Raw genomic sequence first — 16937 nt, 5'->3', positions numbered from 1 at the left:
TTGCTTAAGAACAAGTAACATAAATTTCAGCAGTGAGCACCTTGGCAATATAATGTAATATCGTGCACGTGACAATGCCCACGTGGCACGGTAACCCCATGGCAGGATGATGCTGATCACATCATCTCTCTCCCATGAGTACTTAGTAAATAAATACCCAATTAAAAATTCAAGGAGTAGACAAGAAAGGGGGTGGGACCACATGTACAACGGAAAACCGGTACGTGATGCCCACATACAAGGGGAGTAAACCAAAAACAAAGTGTATAATGGGCTCAGGATAGCCTCGACTTGTGTCCCCATCCCCACCCGCTAGGAGGAGTGACAAGGAAAGAGGAGTCAATACCAATATTTGCCCTAGAGAATTTAACTGGGTACAGCCCTTTAAAAGTTCCAGAGGAAAATTAACAGGAGAAGACATGGACTCCCCAGACATGCCACTTGACAGAACTCTATTTTTTTCATCGTGCTAAAAGCCACTTGACATTAAGTTGACCATCATGATGCTCGAAGAATACGGCTGAGAGTGTTGAGTGTATTCAGTGCCATGCACCAAATCCCTGTCTTTTCTGTTTTGCAAATCTGAAACTCTGTGCCCAAGAAGTCTGGTTTCCAGCCATGCTGGCCCTTCTTTGTCTCCTTTCTGCTTTCCATTTATATGACTCTGATAGATTCTTCACGGGAGTAGATCATGCAGTACTCGTTCTGTGTGGCTGGCTCGGTCCTCTTAGCGTAAGCCCCTCACAAGGAATCTAAGTTGCAACCAGTGACGGGATTTCTTTCTTTTTGAAGTCTGCACAATATTCCATTATAAGTGTATTCCAAGTTTTCTTTATTCATTCTTCTGCCCACAAGCATTTTGGTGGCTTCTACCTGGATTATATAAAAATTCTATTTTCAGCTTTTTGAGGAACGTCTATACCGTTTTCTTTAGTGGTGGCTTCATGCTACACTCCCACCAACAAGGCACAGGTGTTCCAATTTCTCAGTACCCTCACCAATGCTAACTACTTTCCTTTGTTTTGCTAGTGTCCATTCTAATGTGTGTGCAGTGGTGTTGTGGGTTTGTTTCACATCCTTCTTGTGAATGGGGATGTTGAACATTTTTTTTATATGCTTATTGACCATTGTGTATATTTCTTTGGAAAAATATATGTTCGAGTTCTTGGCCTATTTTTTATTCAGGTTATTTGCAGTTTGGGGGTTGTTGAATTGTAAAAGCCCCCTCATATGCCTTGGATATTAGCCCTTATGGATTTATAATTTGCACATGCGTCTCCCCCATGCCTGTTCACTCTCGTGGTGATGTGCAGATTTTCATAGATGACACGGTCCCTCTCCTCTGTGTGATTTCCCTGCCAGTGCATTCAGTGTCACGTCCAGGAAACCTTTGCCAAGCCCAATGTTACCCTATCATTTTCTTCTAGGGCATTTATTGTTTTAGGACTTATGCTTAGGACTTTAGTCTACTTTGAGTTAATTTTTATGTGTGGCATATACAAAGCTACATTGTTGTGTGTTTAAATACCCATTTTCCCAATGCCATTTGTTGAAGAGACTGTCCTCTTCCCAGGGGTGGCCTTTGCATCCTTGCTGATGGCTATCTGGCTGGACATGCAGGGGTTTATTTCTGGGCTATTCCATTAGTCAATGCATCTGTCTTTAAACTACACCATCTTGTTTACCTCTGCTTTGCAGTAAGTTTTGAAGTAATGAATTGTGAAGCCTTCAATTTTGTTCTACTTTTTCAAGATTTTCATGGCTATTTGAGGTCCCTTGAAATTCCATGTGAATTTTTTCTAGAATGAGAAAAAATATTGAGAAATTAATAGGGACTATATTAAATCCATAGATTGTTTTGAGTGTTATGGGTTTTGTAATAGTATTTAGTCTTCTAATCTATAAGCATGAAACATCTTACTATTTATTTGTATCTTTTAAATTTTCTTTTAACAAGGTTTTGTAGCTTTTATTGTTCAAGTCTTGGTTAAGTTTATTCCCAAATTCTGTTTGATATCACATTGATTGTTCTCTTACAAAGTTACTTTTTATATTGGTCATTGTTATATTATTAAAAGGCAAGTGATTTTTGTATCATGAAACTTTGCTAAAATCGCCATTTAGTTTTAAGTTTGTGTGTGTGTGTGCGTGTGTGTGTGTATGCACGTGCGTGCTTGTGCATGCATATGTGTACTAGTGCTCTTTAGGGATACATGCGTGTCCACGGAGGCAAGGTACATAGATGGCTAACTTAAAGGCTTGATTCATAGGAATGTGGCTCCAAAAAGCCAATGAACTGCATCTTGAGGACTCCCTGCCTGAGGACTGTGGAGGAAGAAGAAGGTCTACATTGGCACTAGTTTTCCATTAGTCAAGAAATCTCCCCTGGTGTTAGACTCCTCTCCACTTTTGAAACGTGTATGCTGCACAGAAATCGCCAGGGAAGCCAGAGTAGGGGAGGAATGCACAGAACGGCAGGTTATAAAAGAGGTCTGAGCCAAGGCAAAGTGGCAGCAGGACAGGTAAGGACAAAATATCTGAGCGCCGCGGGAGAGCAGTGTGATTTTGTCATCTTCTCTGGCTTTGAATAAATTCATAGAAACTAGGTTTTTAAAGGAGTAATTATCAGAATCTGAATTCTTCCTTAGTTTTTCCTCTCTGATCAAATCAAGGATTAGTAAGTGTAATACTTTTTAAATTAAAAATTTGTGGTCTGAATCTGTGCTTAAACGTTTTCTCTCTTCCTTATTTTCTTTTATTTATGTATCCTTGTAGAGAAATAATATTTATTAAATAAAAGCATTATTACTTTTGAAGACCTTAGATGATTACTTCCTTTATACTTTTCTGAATTGCCAGTCTATTTTATAGTCACCATGTGTCATTTTTATATATGTGATAAAGTTGTCATTCAAATAACTGGCTCCATAGTCTCTGATGTCACTATAAATTAGAATTTGCTAAATTCTTGTCCAACAAGTACATTCACCCAGATCAAGAGAAACTCATTTCATATCTACAATAGGCAGCGTTGCAAAAAATCTAGCAGCGTGCCCAGAATCAAGGCCATGTTTGCATTCAGTCTGCTGGAAACATTGAAAATTGGAAATTCCTATAAAATGAATCAAGTGAATGTCATTCACTTACAGATGAGCAAACTTACGTGTTGGGGTGGTTCTCTACCTCCTCGCTGTTGCATGGCTCATTAGTGACATAACTAGAGCAACGATTAACTCATCCCATTTCTGGATTAATCTCAGCAGAAGGCAGAATTTTACCTAAAACATGGGTGAAGTACTTCAAGCACTCCCCACCACGTAGGACAAAGAAGACCGTGATACAATGACAGAAGGATGGATTCCCGAGCAAGGATGACACCTTGCTGCTGAGTACACAGGTGATGATACCAGGGGGAAGAAGAGAAGCAATGCTGTGCCATGGGAGACCCCAGACCCACTCTGAGCACAGCGGGAGCATGTGGACAGGAATCAATAAGGAACCCAGCACTGCAAACGGTCCTCGGAGATGTCCTCGGAGCATGCCATCCCACAGCAGTGACCCCTTCTTCCCAAGGGCGCGAGACGCATTCTCCAGGACGGATCTCATGCCAGGCCACTAAATAAGTCTGAGCAGCTTTGAAAACATTGAAATCATCTCAGGTGTCTTCCCCAGTCACAGCAGGAGGAGGCTGAAACCAGCCACCTGAGGAAATGGGAAATGCACACCTTCGAGGGAGCTAAACCACATGTTCTTAGACAGCCAGGAGATCAGGAGGAGGGAGCTAAACCACATGTTCTTAGACAGCCAGGAAATTAGGAGGAGGGAGCTAAACCTCATGTTCTTAGACAGCCAGGAGATCAGGAAGAGGGAACTAAACCTCATGTTCTCAGACAGCCAGGAGATCAGGAGGAGGGAGCTAAACCACATGTTCTTAGACAGCCAGGAGATCAGGAGGAGGGAGCTAGACCCCATGTTCTCAGACAGCCAGGAGATCAGGAGGAGAGAGCTAGACCCCATGTTCTCAGACAGCCAGGAGATCAGGAGAAGGGAGCTAGACCCCATGTTCTCAGACAGCTAGGAGATCAGGAGGAGGGAGCTAGACCCCATGTTCTCAGACAGCCAGGAGATCAGGAGGAGGGAGCTAGACCACATGTTCTCAGACAGCCAGGAGATCAGGAGGAGGGAGCTAAACCCCATGTTCTCAGACAGCCAGGAGATCAGGAGGAGGGAGCTAAACCCCATGTTCTCAGACAGCCAGGAGATCAGGAGGAGGGAGCTAAACCCCATGTTCTCAGACAGCCAGGAGATCAGGAGGAGGGAGCTAAACCCCATGTTCTTAGACAGCAAGGAGATCAGGAGGAGGGAGCTAAACCACATGTTCTTAGACAGCAAGGAGATCAGGAGGAGGGAGCTAAACCCCATGTTCTTAGACAGCCAGGAGATCAGGAGGAGGGAGCTAAACCCCATGTTCTAAGACAGCCAGGAAATCAGGAGGAGGACCAGGAATGCCCGAGATGGATGACATGAAAACACAAAATGCAGAAACGTGCAGATATGGCACAAGTAGTGCTGAGAGGCAGGTTTTAGCAGAGGGCCTTCGTTTTAGAAAGAAGACAGACCACAGGTAAGCAACCCAAGCTCAAGGTACAACCCAAGAAGAAACTGAGCCCAAAGTCAGCCTTTGTGACCTTAGGACAACCTTCAGCCCGTGGATGCCCCCGGGTTTCCCGGCTTCTTGGCCTTGCTCCCTCCTCCTGAGGGACGGCCTCTTCTCTGCACCACACGACCCTACCACTGACCAGTGCTCTGACCTCCCTCTCTGCTCATGTTTCTGTCTCGTTCAGGACTCTGTTGGTATCCTTGTCACCCACAGAAGTACGGTGCTCCCTCCTAGGAGGGAGTGGGTTGCACAGGGTCACAGGTAACAGGTGCTGGTCACCTGACACATGGGCCTGCTCTGCTCGACAGTCTCCACCTCTCACCTCCTGCCTTTGCTGCTGTGCAAAGTCAGAATGAGCAACCGTGTTCAGCTTCCAATTTAATAAAATATTTAGTATTTGGTTTGTTTTTATTTTTAATTTCTGTCTTTTAAAGGGTATGTTTAATAAACGGTGATTTACAAAACATACTCTAAAAGAGGATAATTGATTTTATCATGTTTATTTAAAAAGCAGCATATTCGAATGCAAATTAAAATGCCGTACAGCTACAGACCTCACAAAGGAAGAACAGTTCCAAGAATTAAAATATTAATTTCTTATTTTATGAGCGTTGTCTGAGGCTGCTCCCAACCCTCACTGGCCACCAAGACAGAGAAGGCTTTCTCCTCTAAGAGCCTCCTTCAAAGTCACGGAAAGCCTTCCCCTCAGAACGTGTCAAGGAGGCAGGCCCTTCCCCTTGTTGCCCAGGCTGGCCTTTTTGCTTGTTCCAGTCCACTGGTTCTCGTTTCAGCAGAAACAGACAAAATGCTTTCTTACATCAAAATGCTTCACAGTCAGGCTTGGGGGGGACAGGGAGGGGAGTGCCAGCCACTGTCCGTAGGGGGGCCGGCTGCACCCCAGGCCTCCCAGGCAATAAGAAATAGGGGCTGCTCCCCTCCCAGCACTCACATTCTAGTGTGGAAACAGACGCAAAAGTGTGTTACAGTGTCAGGAGAGAGTGTTGCTAAGACAGAGGGGGAAAGGCGATGGAGAGTGCAGGAAATGGTGGGCATGAGCGGGGAGCTCTGGTTTTCAGTGTTTCGAGAAAGGCTCACCTTGGATGAAGTGGACAGATCAAGGTTTGAGGAGTGCTGAGAACACAGATTCGCACCAGGGGAGTGCCCCACGGAGAATGGTGGGTCTTACCATGGCCTTCACTTTACAAAATAGATCCGAGGCTCCCCAAGTGTCCAGGGCAGAAAGGGGCAGAAAGGGGCTTCCTGGCAGCAGAGCTCCTGTGGCTACTCCACCTCCTGGGCTTCACCACAGTTAACAATGCTCTCATCAGCAACTCCGTAAGACAACAGCTGGCTCCTATTTGGTGTAGGACAAAAAACATTTGAAAAAAAGATGGTAGAACTCCTGCATCTTAACCTTGGGGTCAGATATGTTTTTTGACATTTTAGAATTTCATTGGATTTCTTGAGGTTCAGAAAATGAGACTCCAAAATATGCTGCTTTAGACTTCAGACTGAGAGCCCTGGGGAGCAGCAAATGGCTTTCTCTGAAGTTCTTTTTTTGACCTAAAAATTGGATCCACTAAAAAGGAACACAATTTCCTTTAAATTTTCTTACTGAAACATCCTTAACCAAGGAAGATTAAACTCAAATCACAAAAAAAAGAGAGAGAGAGAGGCTGAAAATCAAACACCTTACCCAGAGCCCACAAGAACTCTCCCAGGTCATTGTTCCCTGGGCACACATCCATATCCCTAAAACCCACTCGCTACCCTCTGAAATCACCTGCAGCAACCTCCAGTTTCATCCTATGAAGAATGTTGGCAGAGTCCTGGGATGGAGGGAACTGACTTTGAGGATCCCCATAAACCAGGTCTAGCTACTCTTCCCAAAAAGCAAATGAAAAAATGTGATGATGCAAAGCAGGAAAGGAGTTTTATCCAGTACCGCCAGGCTGGGGGACAAGAAGACACACATGTCAGCCCGCCTTCACTTCTGCTTAAATAGGGCAGGAACAAAAGCAAGGGCTAGAAGTACACAGGGCTCCACCTGTGGTCTGCTTGACCATTACCAGCAGCTACAAAGTTGCTTTGCCTGGGGAAGGGTGGCTATTAATCTGGTCCCAGGAGGTTCATCCACCAGACCTGTTGCTCCTGGAATCCAAGGAGACCATTGGAAGGCTAGTCAGAAGGCAAGACGGGTTAGGCTTCAGTTCTAGGGCGGTGCCTGGGGACTTCTAGGCATGATTTCAGAGGTCTGCAACAGGCTGATGTCAAAGTGGACAGCTGACAGTCTATTGGTGAGAAGGTCCCCGCAAACCTCAAAAATGCCTTTGTTACTCCTATCTGTGTGCATCCACCTGGAGGGAGATGAGAGAGTTAGGTGAACTTAGGGCTAGTCAAACTTGTACCTCCAGATTTAAACTGATGCTCCCTAAATGATCAAGGACTCTATGTGCAGAGTGGAGCAGAAATTTGTCCCAAAGTCTAAGGTGGCAAAGGAGACAGGTAAGAAATGAAGGCAGAGATGCCAAGCTTTTCATCCTGCTTTCGGCCACCTGTCAATCTCTGCAGCATGCTCAGAGCCAGAGGTTTTTAGCAAAAGCAGCCTCTAAGTCCCAATTGCAAGAGAACATTTAAGCTTCAACAATCTGGCTCCTCTTTGCGCTTCCTATTTGTGTGGCTCCTGTGCATACACATGTCAATAAATTTATACGCCTTTTGTGCTGTTAATCTGTCTATTGTGGGTTCTTTCTAGCAGTCCCAGAAGCAAACCTTCAGAGGGAAAGTTTGAACTTCCCTGCAGATTGCTCCAAGGTTTCAACAGGCAAGTCAAGGACTCATCTATAGTCTCTTGCAGAAGCAACTAAGAAGTGAACAACAAAATTAAAAAACCTCCGAGATTTGTGTGCACCCCCACAAATCATCCATCACAGAAGGGTTCAAGTCTCAGAGCACCTAACACTCTCACAGGAAGCAGCTGGTCTGGGGAGCTCCCTGGGAAAGAGCTTCCCATTGTCCCCCATCCCAGTCTCACATCTCCTGGTGCACATTTCCTCCTGCAGTGCACAGGAAGACCTCTTAAGGAGTGGAGAAAATGCCCATGTAAAGGTAGTTGTCACCTTAAAATGTAGGCATAAAAGTTGAAAATATTAATTTGAAGATAACATATTATCAATCTTCAAAAAATTCTTAATTTGGGCTGGGGATGTGGCTCAAGCAGTAGCACGCTCACCTGCCGTGTGTGGGGCGCTGGGTTCGATCCTTAGCACCACGTACAAATAAAAATAAAGATGTTGTGTCCACCAAAAACTAAAAAATAGTTATTAAAAAAATTCTCTCTCTCTCCTCTCTCTTTAAAAAAATTCTTAATTTTAAATAATTTCAAATGTATATATTTTGAGACTCATCTCCAATGTTTCATGTTATGTTTCTACTATATGTGCTGGTCAGCTGTGGGAGTCAGCTTTTGTGTTGCTGTGACCACAGACGTGATAAGGACAATTTAGAGGAATGAAAGTTTATTTGGGCTCATGGGTCAGAGGTCCAGTCGATGGTCAGTCAACTCCATAGCGCTGGGTCCAAGAGTGGCAGAACACCGTGATGGAAGGCATGGTGGAGGATAGCTGCTCGGGACATGGAGGAAGGGGTGGAGGACCCTCTCATCATGGACAAATGTAAACCACAAGGGCGCACCCCACACCCTGCCTCCCTACTGTCACCACAGGGTTAATCCACATCCATGGATTAATCCACTAATTAGGTCACACCTCTCGTAATCTAATCATTCCCCTCTGAAAATTCTTGCGTGGTCTCACACAGGAGCTTTTAGGGGACATCTCGTATCTAGAATAAAACATCAGCTATGTGTCGTGGTGACAAAAAACCTGAGAAAATCAGCTCAGGGGAGGGAAGACTCAGTCTGACTCCTGGGTCAGAGGCCTCCGTCAGGGCTGACTGGCTCCCTCGCTGTGGGCCTGTGGTGAGGGTCATGGCAGAGGGGTGGGGCCGAGCAGAGCTGCTCACCACCTACCTCAGGGCTCTGGAAGCAGAGGGTGAGGGAGAGGGGAGACAGAGGGAGAAACGGGCTTCCAGGACATGCCCCCAGTGGCCTGCTTCCTCCAACTGGCCTGGCCTCCTTCAGTTCCCACCTCTCCCAGTGGCTCCCCAAGGGGAACAAGAGCCCCCGACCTTTGCGGAGGCCAGCCATGACCCTTTAGCTTCCATGCTGACCCACGTGGTGGGGAGCTGGTGTACCGGTGGGAAAATCGGTCACTCTTAGTTCATTAATGAATCACAAGAGCTTATCCATCAGCGTCCGGGTGGGGCATCACTCCAGCTCTGTCCCAAGATGTACGATGTCACCTGTGAGTTCATTCATCACCCCTGGAACAGGCAAGAGAGATGAGAGAACCGGAACCAGCTCCCCCTGCTATGAAGCCTCAGACCCCGTGTGGGTTCCAGCAGCCTCGCTTGAGGGCTCCCGAAGCTGACCAGGGGATTGCACTGTGCCTCGGGGTGCACCCTCCCAAAGCCTCCAGAGCAATGCTAGGGCCATGGCCACAGGAACAGGGAGCGCTTGGCAGCAAGAGAAGACTCTTCTCTGTATCTATTTTAATAAGAAAATCCCGCATAAAATTTAATTTAAAATTTCTAGGACTAATTAAGAAAAAGTTTAGGAAAATTTGCAACAGCTGGCGACTTGCATTTTCTCTGACAATCCTCTCTTAGGCTGCTGTCTATGGTGACTATGTGAGATTTTAAGTTGTGTTAAATTTAGTCAGTTGAATCGTTACAATTTATGTCCCTGAAAATAAACCACAATAATTATGTCAACAAAAGATGCCATTTTTCCTCTATTGCACTGTCCTGTGAGACATGATAATTTCCAGTTAGAACGAGGCTTTGTGGGTGCTGTTACACTCCCACTGTTCAATACCAAAGGCATCTGCCAAGTTCCATCTGGGGGCCTGAGTAGGTGGACTTTCTGGTTCAGAGAGCACTGTGGTTGACTCAGGCTTCAGAAGAGATTTCGTCTCCAGGGTTTGAATCTCCTGTGCTGTACATAAGAGCCAACATTCTAGACCTTCTCAGACATCAGAGTCACTGTCTTAAACACAAGCCCTCATGCTACTGGATGAGTGTCCCCAAAGGACGATAGGTCAAAGGCTTGGGTCCCAGGGTATTCAGTGGCTGGATGGTGGAGCACCGTGCACATGGAGCTTACAGGGAGCTCCTTGGTCTCTAAGGGTGTGGCCTCGGAGAGGAGTGTGAGACCCTGGTCTCTTCCTTCCCCTCTGCTTCCTGGCTGGCAAAGTGAGCTGTCATCCCCACCCCACCCCACCCCTACGAGCGCACACGCACACACACACACACACACACACACACATACTCCCACCATGATGTGTGGCCTCGCCAAAGGATCAAAGCCTAGGACCACCTGATCTTGGATTGGAACCAAAATAAACCTTTTCTCCTTGTTATTTAATTTCACCATTTATTTTGTTATAGTAACAGGAAACTGACTAGCACACAGCAGTAGCTCTAAAAGGTGAGGATCATGCTGAATAAATGAATGAAAGCAAGGCACACAGCCTGGAACTTGGTGGTGCCAGCTCATTTGCTTTATGTAAATGCCTGCCTCCCCTTCATTGCCATATGAAGTGCTTTTCTATTACGAAGGCAATTCCATTTTAGAGGAAGAAAGCTCTGGCTAGACAGCCAGCTCAGCCAAGCTTTTGTGCTCTCCTTCCTTTCTGGGTGTCCATTATTCCCAGCCTGGAGCTGCCCCACCTTCGAGGATCAAGGGAGGAATCATCTGAATCTGGAGGCTGTGCCAATCTCTTAGCAGCCACACCCTCGGGAGCACCCTAGAAACAAACCAGACCCAGGAGTAGATGTGGGCTCCTGGGGGAGGTGACCTGGGTGAGCAAGGGCTGGAAGAGGAAGCTGGCCACGCCTGAGAAGAGGCCTCTGAGAGGTAATCGGCTCCTCTTAATGTGCAGGTGTGTATGGGGGGCAGGGAGAGACAGAGAGAAAGAGAGAGGTATAAAGGAGTGTACTTTCCACTCTACCTGAAAATAGAGCTTTGGATAGGAGAACTTCAGTAACAGAAGCCATAGAACCTTCCACCCGGCAGCTGAACGCTCTGCAGGGAGCCTCCCTACCTACCGCAGGGCAGGTGGCTCCCAGTCAGAGCATCAGGCCCTGCTGACCTGGAGGTGCTCGCTTACCGAGTGGACCTCCACTCGCCCTTGACCAGCCGCACCTCTCCACCTGGGCACCTGAGTGAAGTCCTTTGTCCAATGAGCTGAAAGTCACAGCGGGGTTTTCCAGGGTCCTCTTCTTCACTTGGCTTAAATCTTTCCTCTTAAGAAAAGAGCCCGGAAAGAAATGAAAAATGCCCAGTGTCCCTGCCTTGAACAAGCCTGCCCTCGAAGGAAACACTGTGGGTTAGGCAGACTGGGCCAAGGAATTAAGAAAATCAATTCTTTTCTAAGTTTTGCAGGAATATTATTAGTCATAAGACCGCTTCTTGGGAGTGCTGGGGTTAGTGTCTTTGCTCAGAGGATTTGGGTTGAAGTCAACCAGTCCACTTGCAGGAGCAGCTTCGGGGATGGATGGGCAGCCCCTTTCCTTGCTCTTGGGTTTGATCAACTAAGGTGACTCACCTGCCATCAGGGAGCTCTCCCTGGAGGATGACAGATCACAAATCAGAAAACACAGGCAGCTGGTTTGGGGAGTGGGCTTCCTCCACCAGGCCCTTCCGACATGATGTCCTGCCCCACCTCAGGCCCAGAGCAGTACAATCAGCCCACCTTGGGATGAACCTGCACCGTGAGTTCCACACAAACTTTTCCTCCTCTAAGTTGTTCTTGTCTCGTATTTTGGTCACAGCAATGAAAAGCTGACTAATGCACTCTCCTAGTTTTCAAATTCTATAATGGCTTCCTCTCTTCTCCAGGCCTGGTCCTGCAACCTTCCAGAGAACCCAGGCTGGTGATGACAGGTGAGGCCGGGCTGGGGACAGCGGCTCCCTGAAGTTCACGTGTGCATAGCCCTGCAGAGTGTCTGGCGCACCCCAAGTAGAAGAACCCCTTCCCCACATGTGTGCTGCAGCCGGTGCCCAGGGATCCCCAGCTTTTCCCTGAGGATGGCAACTGTCCTGGGGTTTTGTGGCTTTGTCCTGGTGCAATGGCAAGCTGTCAGGTCACTCAAGGTAGTTTCCCCCAGTGTAGAGTTTTGGTCAGGAAAGCACGTTTGTGAGAAAGTGCCTTGCTGGTCTGCGTGCATCTCCAGAGATGTCACTAGCTCCTGGTTGATGTGGGATCCATCTCAGGGCCCAGTGGCCACCGCGTCAGCCACGGCAGGCTCCCCTCCTTGCCGAGGCTCCTGCTCCCTCCGTCAGAGCAGCTGCGGTGTCCTGGGTCTTCTCAGAAATGGTTGTTTCTGAGTCTCCCACGTCACCTGGACCCCTTGTGAGCAGGACCGTGCCCTCACTTACATTTCTGTCCCTAACTTCCAGCAGAGCATCTGGTACATCTTTGGTCCCCATCTAGTCTCATGGGTACCAAAGAAATAGTTTTCTATTTCAAACAGATTGACTTGAATAGTGGCTATTAAAAGAATATTTTTAAAGCACTCAAAAGTATATGCAAAAATTGCACTAGAAATAAATCATATAAAGTACTAATAAATAAGCTAAAAATACCAAATGCCCTGATGATGTGCAATTTACCCACTTGTAAGAAGATCTCATGTGTTTTTTAATTAGTCTTCCTTTGATATCTCATAAAGGTAGCAATTTTAGGTGTGAAATTCCGGATTATTAGAAAGCTCACAGACAGACACTAAGTCACTTTAAAATTTCCCAAACAGGCTCTGGAATACGTGAAACCTACAGGAAATGATGATATCAGGAAAAGCATGATGCCCAGCAGCCTGGGCAGGGCAGGCGTGATGCTCACCTGAGGCAGGTGCGATGCTCTCTCCCGAGGCAGCCTGTTTGGGGAGGGTAAGCTCAGGGAGGAGGGTCACCAAGAAATAGCCCCATAGGTGATACGTGTGTGCCACCTGAACAATGCAGTGTCCCCTCCTGGGACAGGGAGGGGACAGGGACAGGGGCAGGAGTGGTGCTCACCTGAGGCAGGTGTGGAGCTCTCTCCTGAGGCAGGTGTGATGCTCTCTTTTGATGCAGGTGTGGTGCTCACCTCATTAACTGCACTTGCTGTGGTCTGAATAAGATGCACAGGAAGAGACTCTGTAGACTTCAGACCAAGGGTTTGCTAAATATTCATGACTTCCTAGAGACCCATCACTCAACAGGCATTAAGTGTCTCATGTGGATAAAACATTGGAGGGGTGAGATGTCCCTAGTGCTGGGCATGGGTCACCATGGTTAGCGTGTAATGACTATACATAACTTCAGTCAGAGCATAACTAAACACCAGCTTCTGTCTGCTGTAATGAAAGGCCTTGGAGAGGTGGAAGAGGGAGTGGAGAAGGGAGAGCTTCATGGAGAGGTGGCGCTGGAGTGGAGTCCTGAGCCGAGCATCCCTGGAAGAGGAAGAGAGTGGGGTGCCTGGGAGCCTCGGAGAAGCAGCCGGGTGAAGCCGAGGGTGGGCCGTGAATCAGACTGACCAGGGTGCTGGGCTGGAGGACCTGAGAGTCAAGAAGGCTCCATCCTGCAGACCCAGGAAGCAAGGCCCCACTGCAGGGTTTAGGGGAGAAGGTGCTAAGGGAAGAGCTGCTGGAGAGGTCTAAGGTGGAAGCAGAAGACGTGGATGCCAGAACGTCAGTCCCGGTTACACCTGTGTCTGGACGGGTCACTGTGGCTCAAGGCTCAACCTCACTGGTTCAGGCAGTTTCCTCCATTCTTCTGTGGATATCACCTCTAAGAGGTCCACTCAGACCACCTGTTCAGAAGGGAAGAGTTGCCAGTCCTTCCAGGAGTGCTGGAAATCCTGCACACTGCTGGTCATAACAGTAGCACTTCCCACTGACTAAGCCTGTTTGGGGAGGGTAAGCTCAGGGAGGAGGGTCACCAGGAAATAGCTCGGCAGATGATAAGTTTATGCTACCTGAACAACACTGTGTCCCTTCCTGTGATAGTCTCCTTGGAAATGTGGTTCTTATTCTAACCCATTGTTCTGTAAAGACATTTTCCCAGGGGCCTGGGACATCCCCAGGTTTCTGAGCACAGTTCTAAATGTCAATGCCCAGGGAGACAGCACCCACTGACCTGGCACTGAACATCACCTAGGGACCTCATGACTCTCCTAGCAGATGAGAGGATTCTACTGCCTTTAGTGTCTCATGTGGATAAAACACTGGGGCTGGGGGGGGTGAGATGTCTCTGGTGCTGGGCATGGGTCACCACCGTTAGCGTGTAATGACCATACATAATTTCAGTCAGAGCATAACTAAACGCCAGCTTCTGTCTGCTGTAATGAAAGGCCTTGGCCCTCCTAGCAGATGAGAGGATTCTACTGCCTTTAGGACCAGAGCAGGGTTAGCGGCACCAATGGCTGCAGGTCTCATCCCCAGGGGAGGCAGGAGAGTTGGTCTCACAGGGGCTCCTAGAGTCTCAGAGGACAGGGCTTCTACAGGTTCCCTGGGGATTCAGGGACATCTTTTTCCCCAGGTGTGTGGACGATTTTGGTGACAGCTGGCTTCTCCTGGAGGAAGGTCTTGGCCCCGTCCCTGCCTCTGGCCCCTCTGAAGACAAGGCCCCAACATGGCCTCCTCCCAGGGGCGCAGACACGGAGTGTGAGGTGCAGGACTTCCCCCCACCACAGTGCAGCCGTGACACCAGAGAAGAGAAGGCAGGTCCAGGACCCTCCCAGGTGGGCAGCGGGAGCTGCTGGGCTTGTGCGGAGGCCATCGCCAGCTCGTCTCCAGGGCCCTGTGATGCGCTGCGGGCGCTGAACCGACACAGCTGTGGTGGTTCTGGGTTCTCGCCTGCTGGCTTTCCTCCAGATCGGGGTGCTCCTCAGTGGTCACAGACAGGACAGCAGAACTGCAAGGAGGAGGCCACCATGCAACACACCTGGCCCCGCTCGGCTGCAGGCGGAGGCCTCACTCGGCCTCCCTCCCCAGCTGGCAGCTCTGGAAACAGGCGGCTTGGGAAACCCACACTGGCCCTACAATGGGCAGATTTGTGTTCCCCAGGCAAATACCAGGTGCTAATCAGTAGATTTTTGTAAAGTACAAAAAACTTGAGAGAAATGTGCGCCAACACTGTGGACATCGCCTAAGACACAGCACCATGGGGACACAGCTCATGGCCACGCTGACCACTGAGCCCGTGCCTCACCTGGTCCAGGGCCCCTCTCCTCCAATCTCTTGAGAAACCCCTGAAAGGGAGTCAGGGAAGTGATTGGTCAATGTCGGGATTTAGAGGACTCCCTGTCAAACCAAGGAGCACAGACGAATTTTTTTCTTCCCTTTTTTCAATTGATTCTTTTTAGTTATACATAATGTTGGGATTCACTCTGACATAATTATAAAAGCATGTAATACGATTTACTCTACTTCAGCCCCCAGTACTTCCCCTTCCCCTCTCCTCCTCCTCCCCCTGTTCTCTTAACACATCTGAATTTTAGTGAAACTGAGTCAACCAATCGGTTTACTTTCTTGCCGTAACCGGAGCAGCTGCTGAGCACGGGGTACCCACCTGCCATCATTAGGTACCGAGGTCCAGCTCTGCTGAAACTCAGCGCCTGTCCTCAGAGACTGACAGTGACCTTGAGACTGTGGGCACAAGGTCTTCCCCCTGCACAGGTGCTCCCTAGGGTTGAGCTGATACTGAAAGCTGGGACCCAGGACCAGGATTCATTGCTGGGATGGGAAGAAGGAAAGAGGTGTATATGGTTGAGTCTTGCATCTCTGAATCAGGGAGCAGGTGGCTGGTGCTGTTCTAGGCTGTAAGGAAATTGCCTTCCTTCCCCGTCTCATGTAACTGGCAGCAGAAGAGTTGGGGCCCAGTGGGGCTTGGAGGAATTTTTAAGTCATGATGTGAAGGCAAGATTCTCTGTCTGCACTTCTGCCTGGCCCTGAAGAAGGCCCCCATAGCTGCCTGCCCCACCAGAGTCCACTGTCAAGGCCCCAGGTAACCCCAGAATCCTGGTGTGCTCCTCTGGTTAGCAAAAAAAAAAAAAAGTGAGATTGAGTCCAGTTTCTACGCAGCATCCCTAGCAAATAGTTAATTGTTCCAGAAATGGAGGCTTAGACCTCCTCATAACAGAGCTTTCAGGCCTGGGAGGAACCGTCTGTGGAAACTGCGCACATGTCTGACTGGTCTCCGTGCCATTGCAACTCACAAAGGGAACAAAAACTGAGGCTCGGGGACTCCAGCTCAGCTCTCAACCATCAGTGCGGTCACAGAACCTGCCACCTCACCATCAGGAAGATAAAAACGCCCTCCTACAGGTCACCCAAGAACAAGAAAACTCCAGCAATGAAGAGAAGAATGGCAACACTCATCAGGCACCTAATGTGTGCTGGTGGCCAAATCCAGGCTGTCGATGTAATCTTCAGAACAACAATTTTATAATAGGAAACACAGGGCTCAGGGAAGTTCATTAGCCGCGCTGGGCTCTACAACTACTCAAGGCTTCAAGTCCCATCCTGTCTTTTCTAGAATCCTTAAGTTCCCCACAGCACCACAGAATCAACACGTTGAGTGGAGCTTCCGGGGTGGGAGAGCTGGGTGGTGTCCAGTTGCTTTGGAGAAGCCATTTCCGTTATTCATCCTTGCTGGGCTGGGTCAGAGCTCAGCCTCTGGAACAGAAGCAGCTCCCAGCCTTCCTGGAACTGGAAAAGTCACCCTAAAAATAAGATAGAGTCAGTCCTAAGACTTGACTCTTAGAAATGTAGCAGAAACAGAAGGGCACGCCATCTCACACGCACCCCTCGGACGCCTCACTTGATTCCAAGACTGGAATAATTTTTTTAGATTATTTCATTTATATGTAATGTAGACCTGAGCCTTTGCTGACAAAATACAGTTCCAGTGTGGAGTGGATTGCAAAGTGGCTGCAGTCATTCACTTCCTGCACCCGTGCCCTGTGCACTATGATTCCGTATTATTTCATCTGAATGTGCATTGATTTTTTCCCCTTCCCTGAGTCCCAGATGGCCTTGTGACTTAGTTTGCCTAGGACAGGGGAGGACAGTGAACTGGTGCTGAGCCTCCTGTCGGGGAGCCTCCGATACTTGTGCTCTCTTTCTTGGTCCCTCAATGGCCCTTAACTCTTCCCTACAAGTGCCATCTCCTAGC

The sequence above is a fragment of the Ictidomys tridecemlineatus genome, chromosome 3, assembly GCF_052094955.1.
Source record: "Ictidomys tridecemlineatus isolate mIctTri1 chromosome 3, mIctTri1.hap1, whole genome shotgun sequence".
Taxonomy (NCBI): domain Eukaryota; kingdom Metazoa; phylum Chordata; class Mammalia; order Rodentia; family Sciuridae; genus Ictidomys; species Ictidomys tridecemlineatus.
This window is presented reverse-complemented; position numbering follows the sequence as displayed.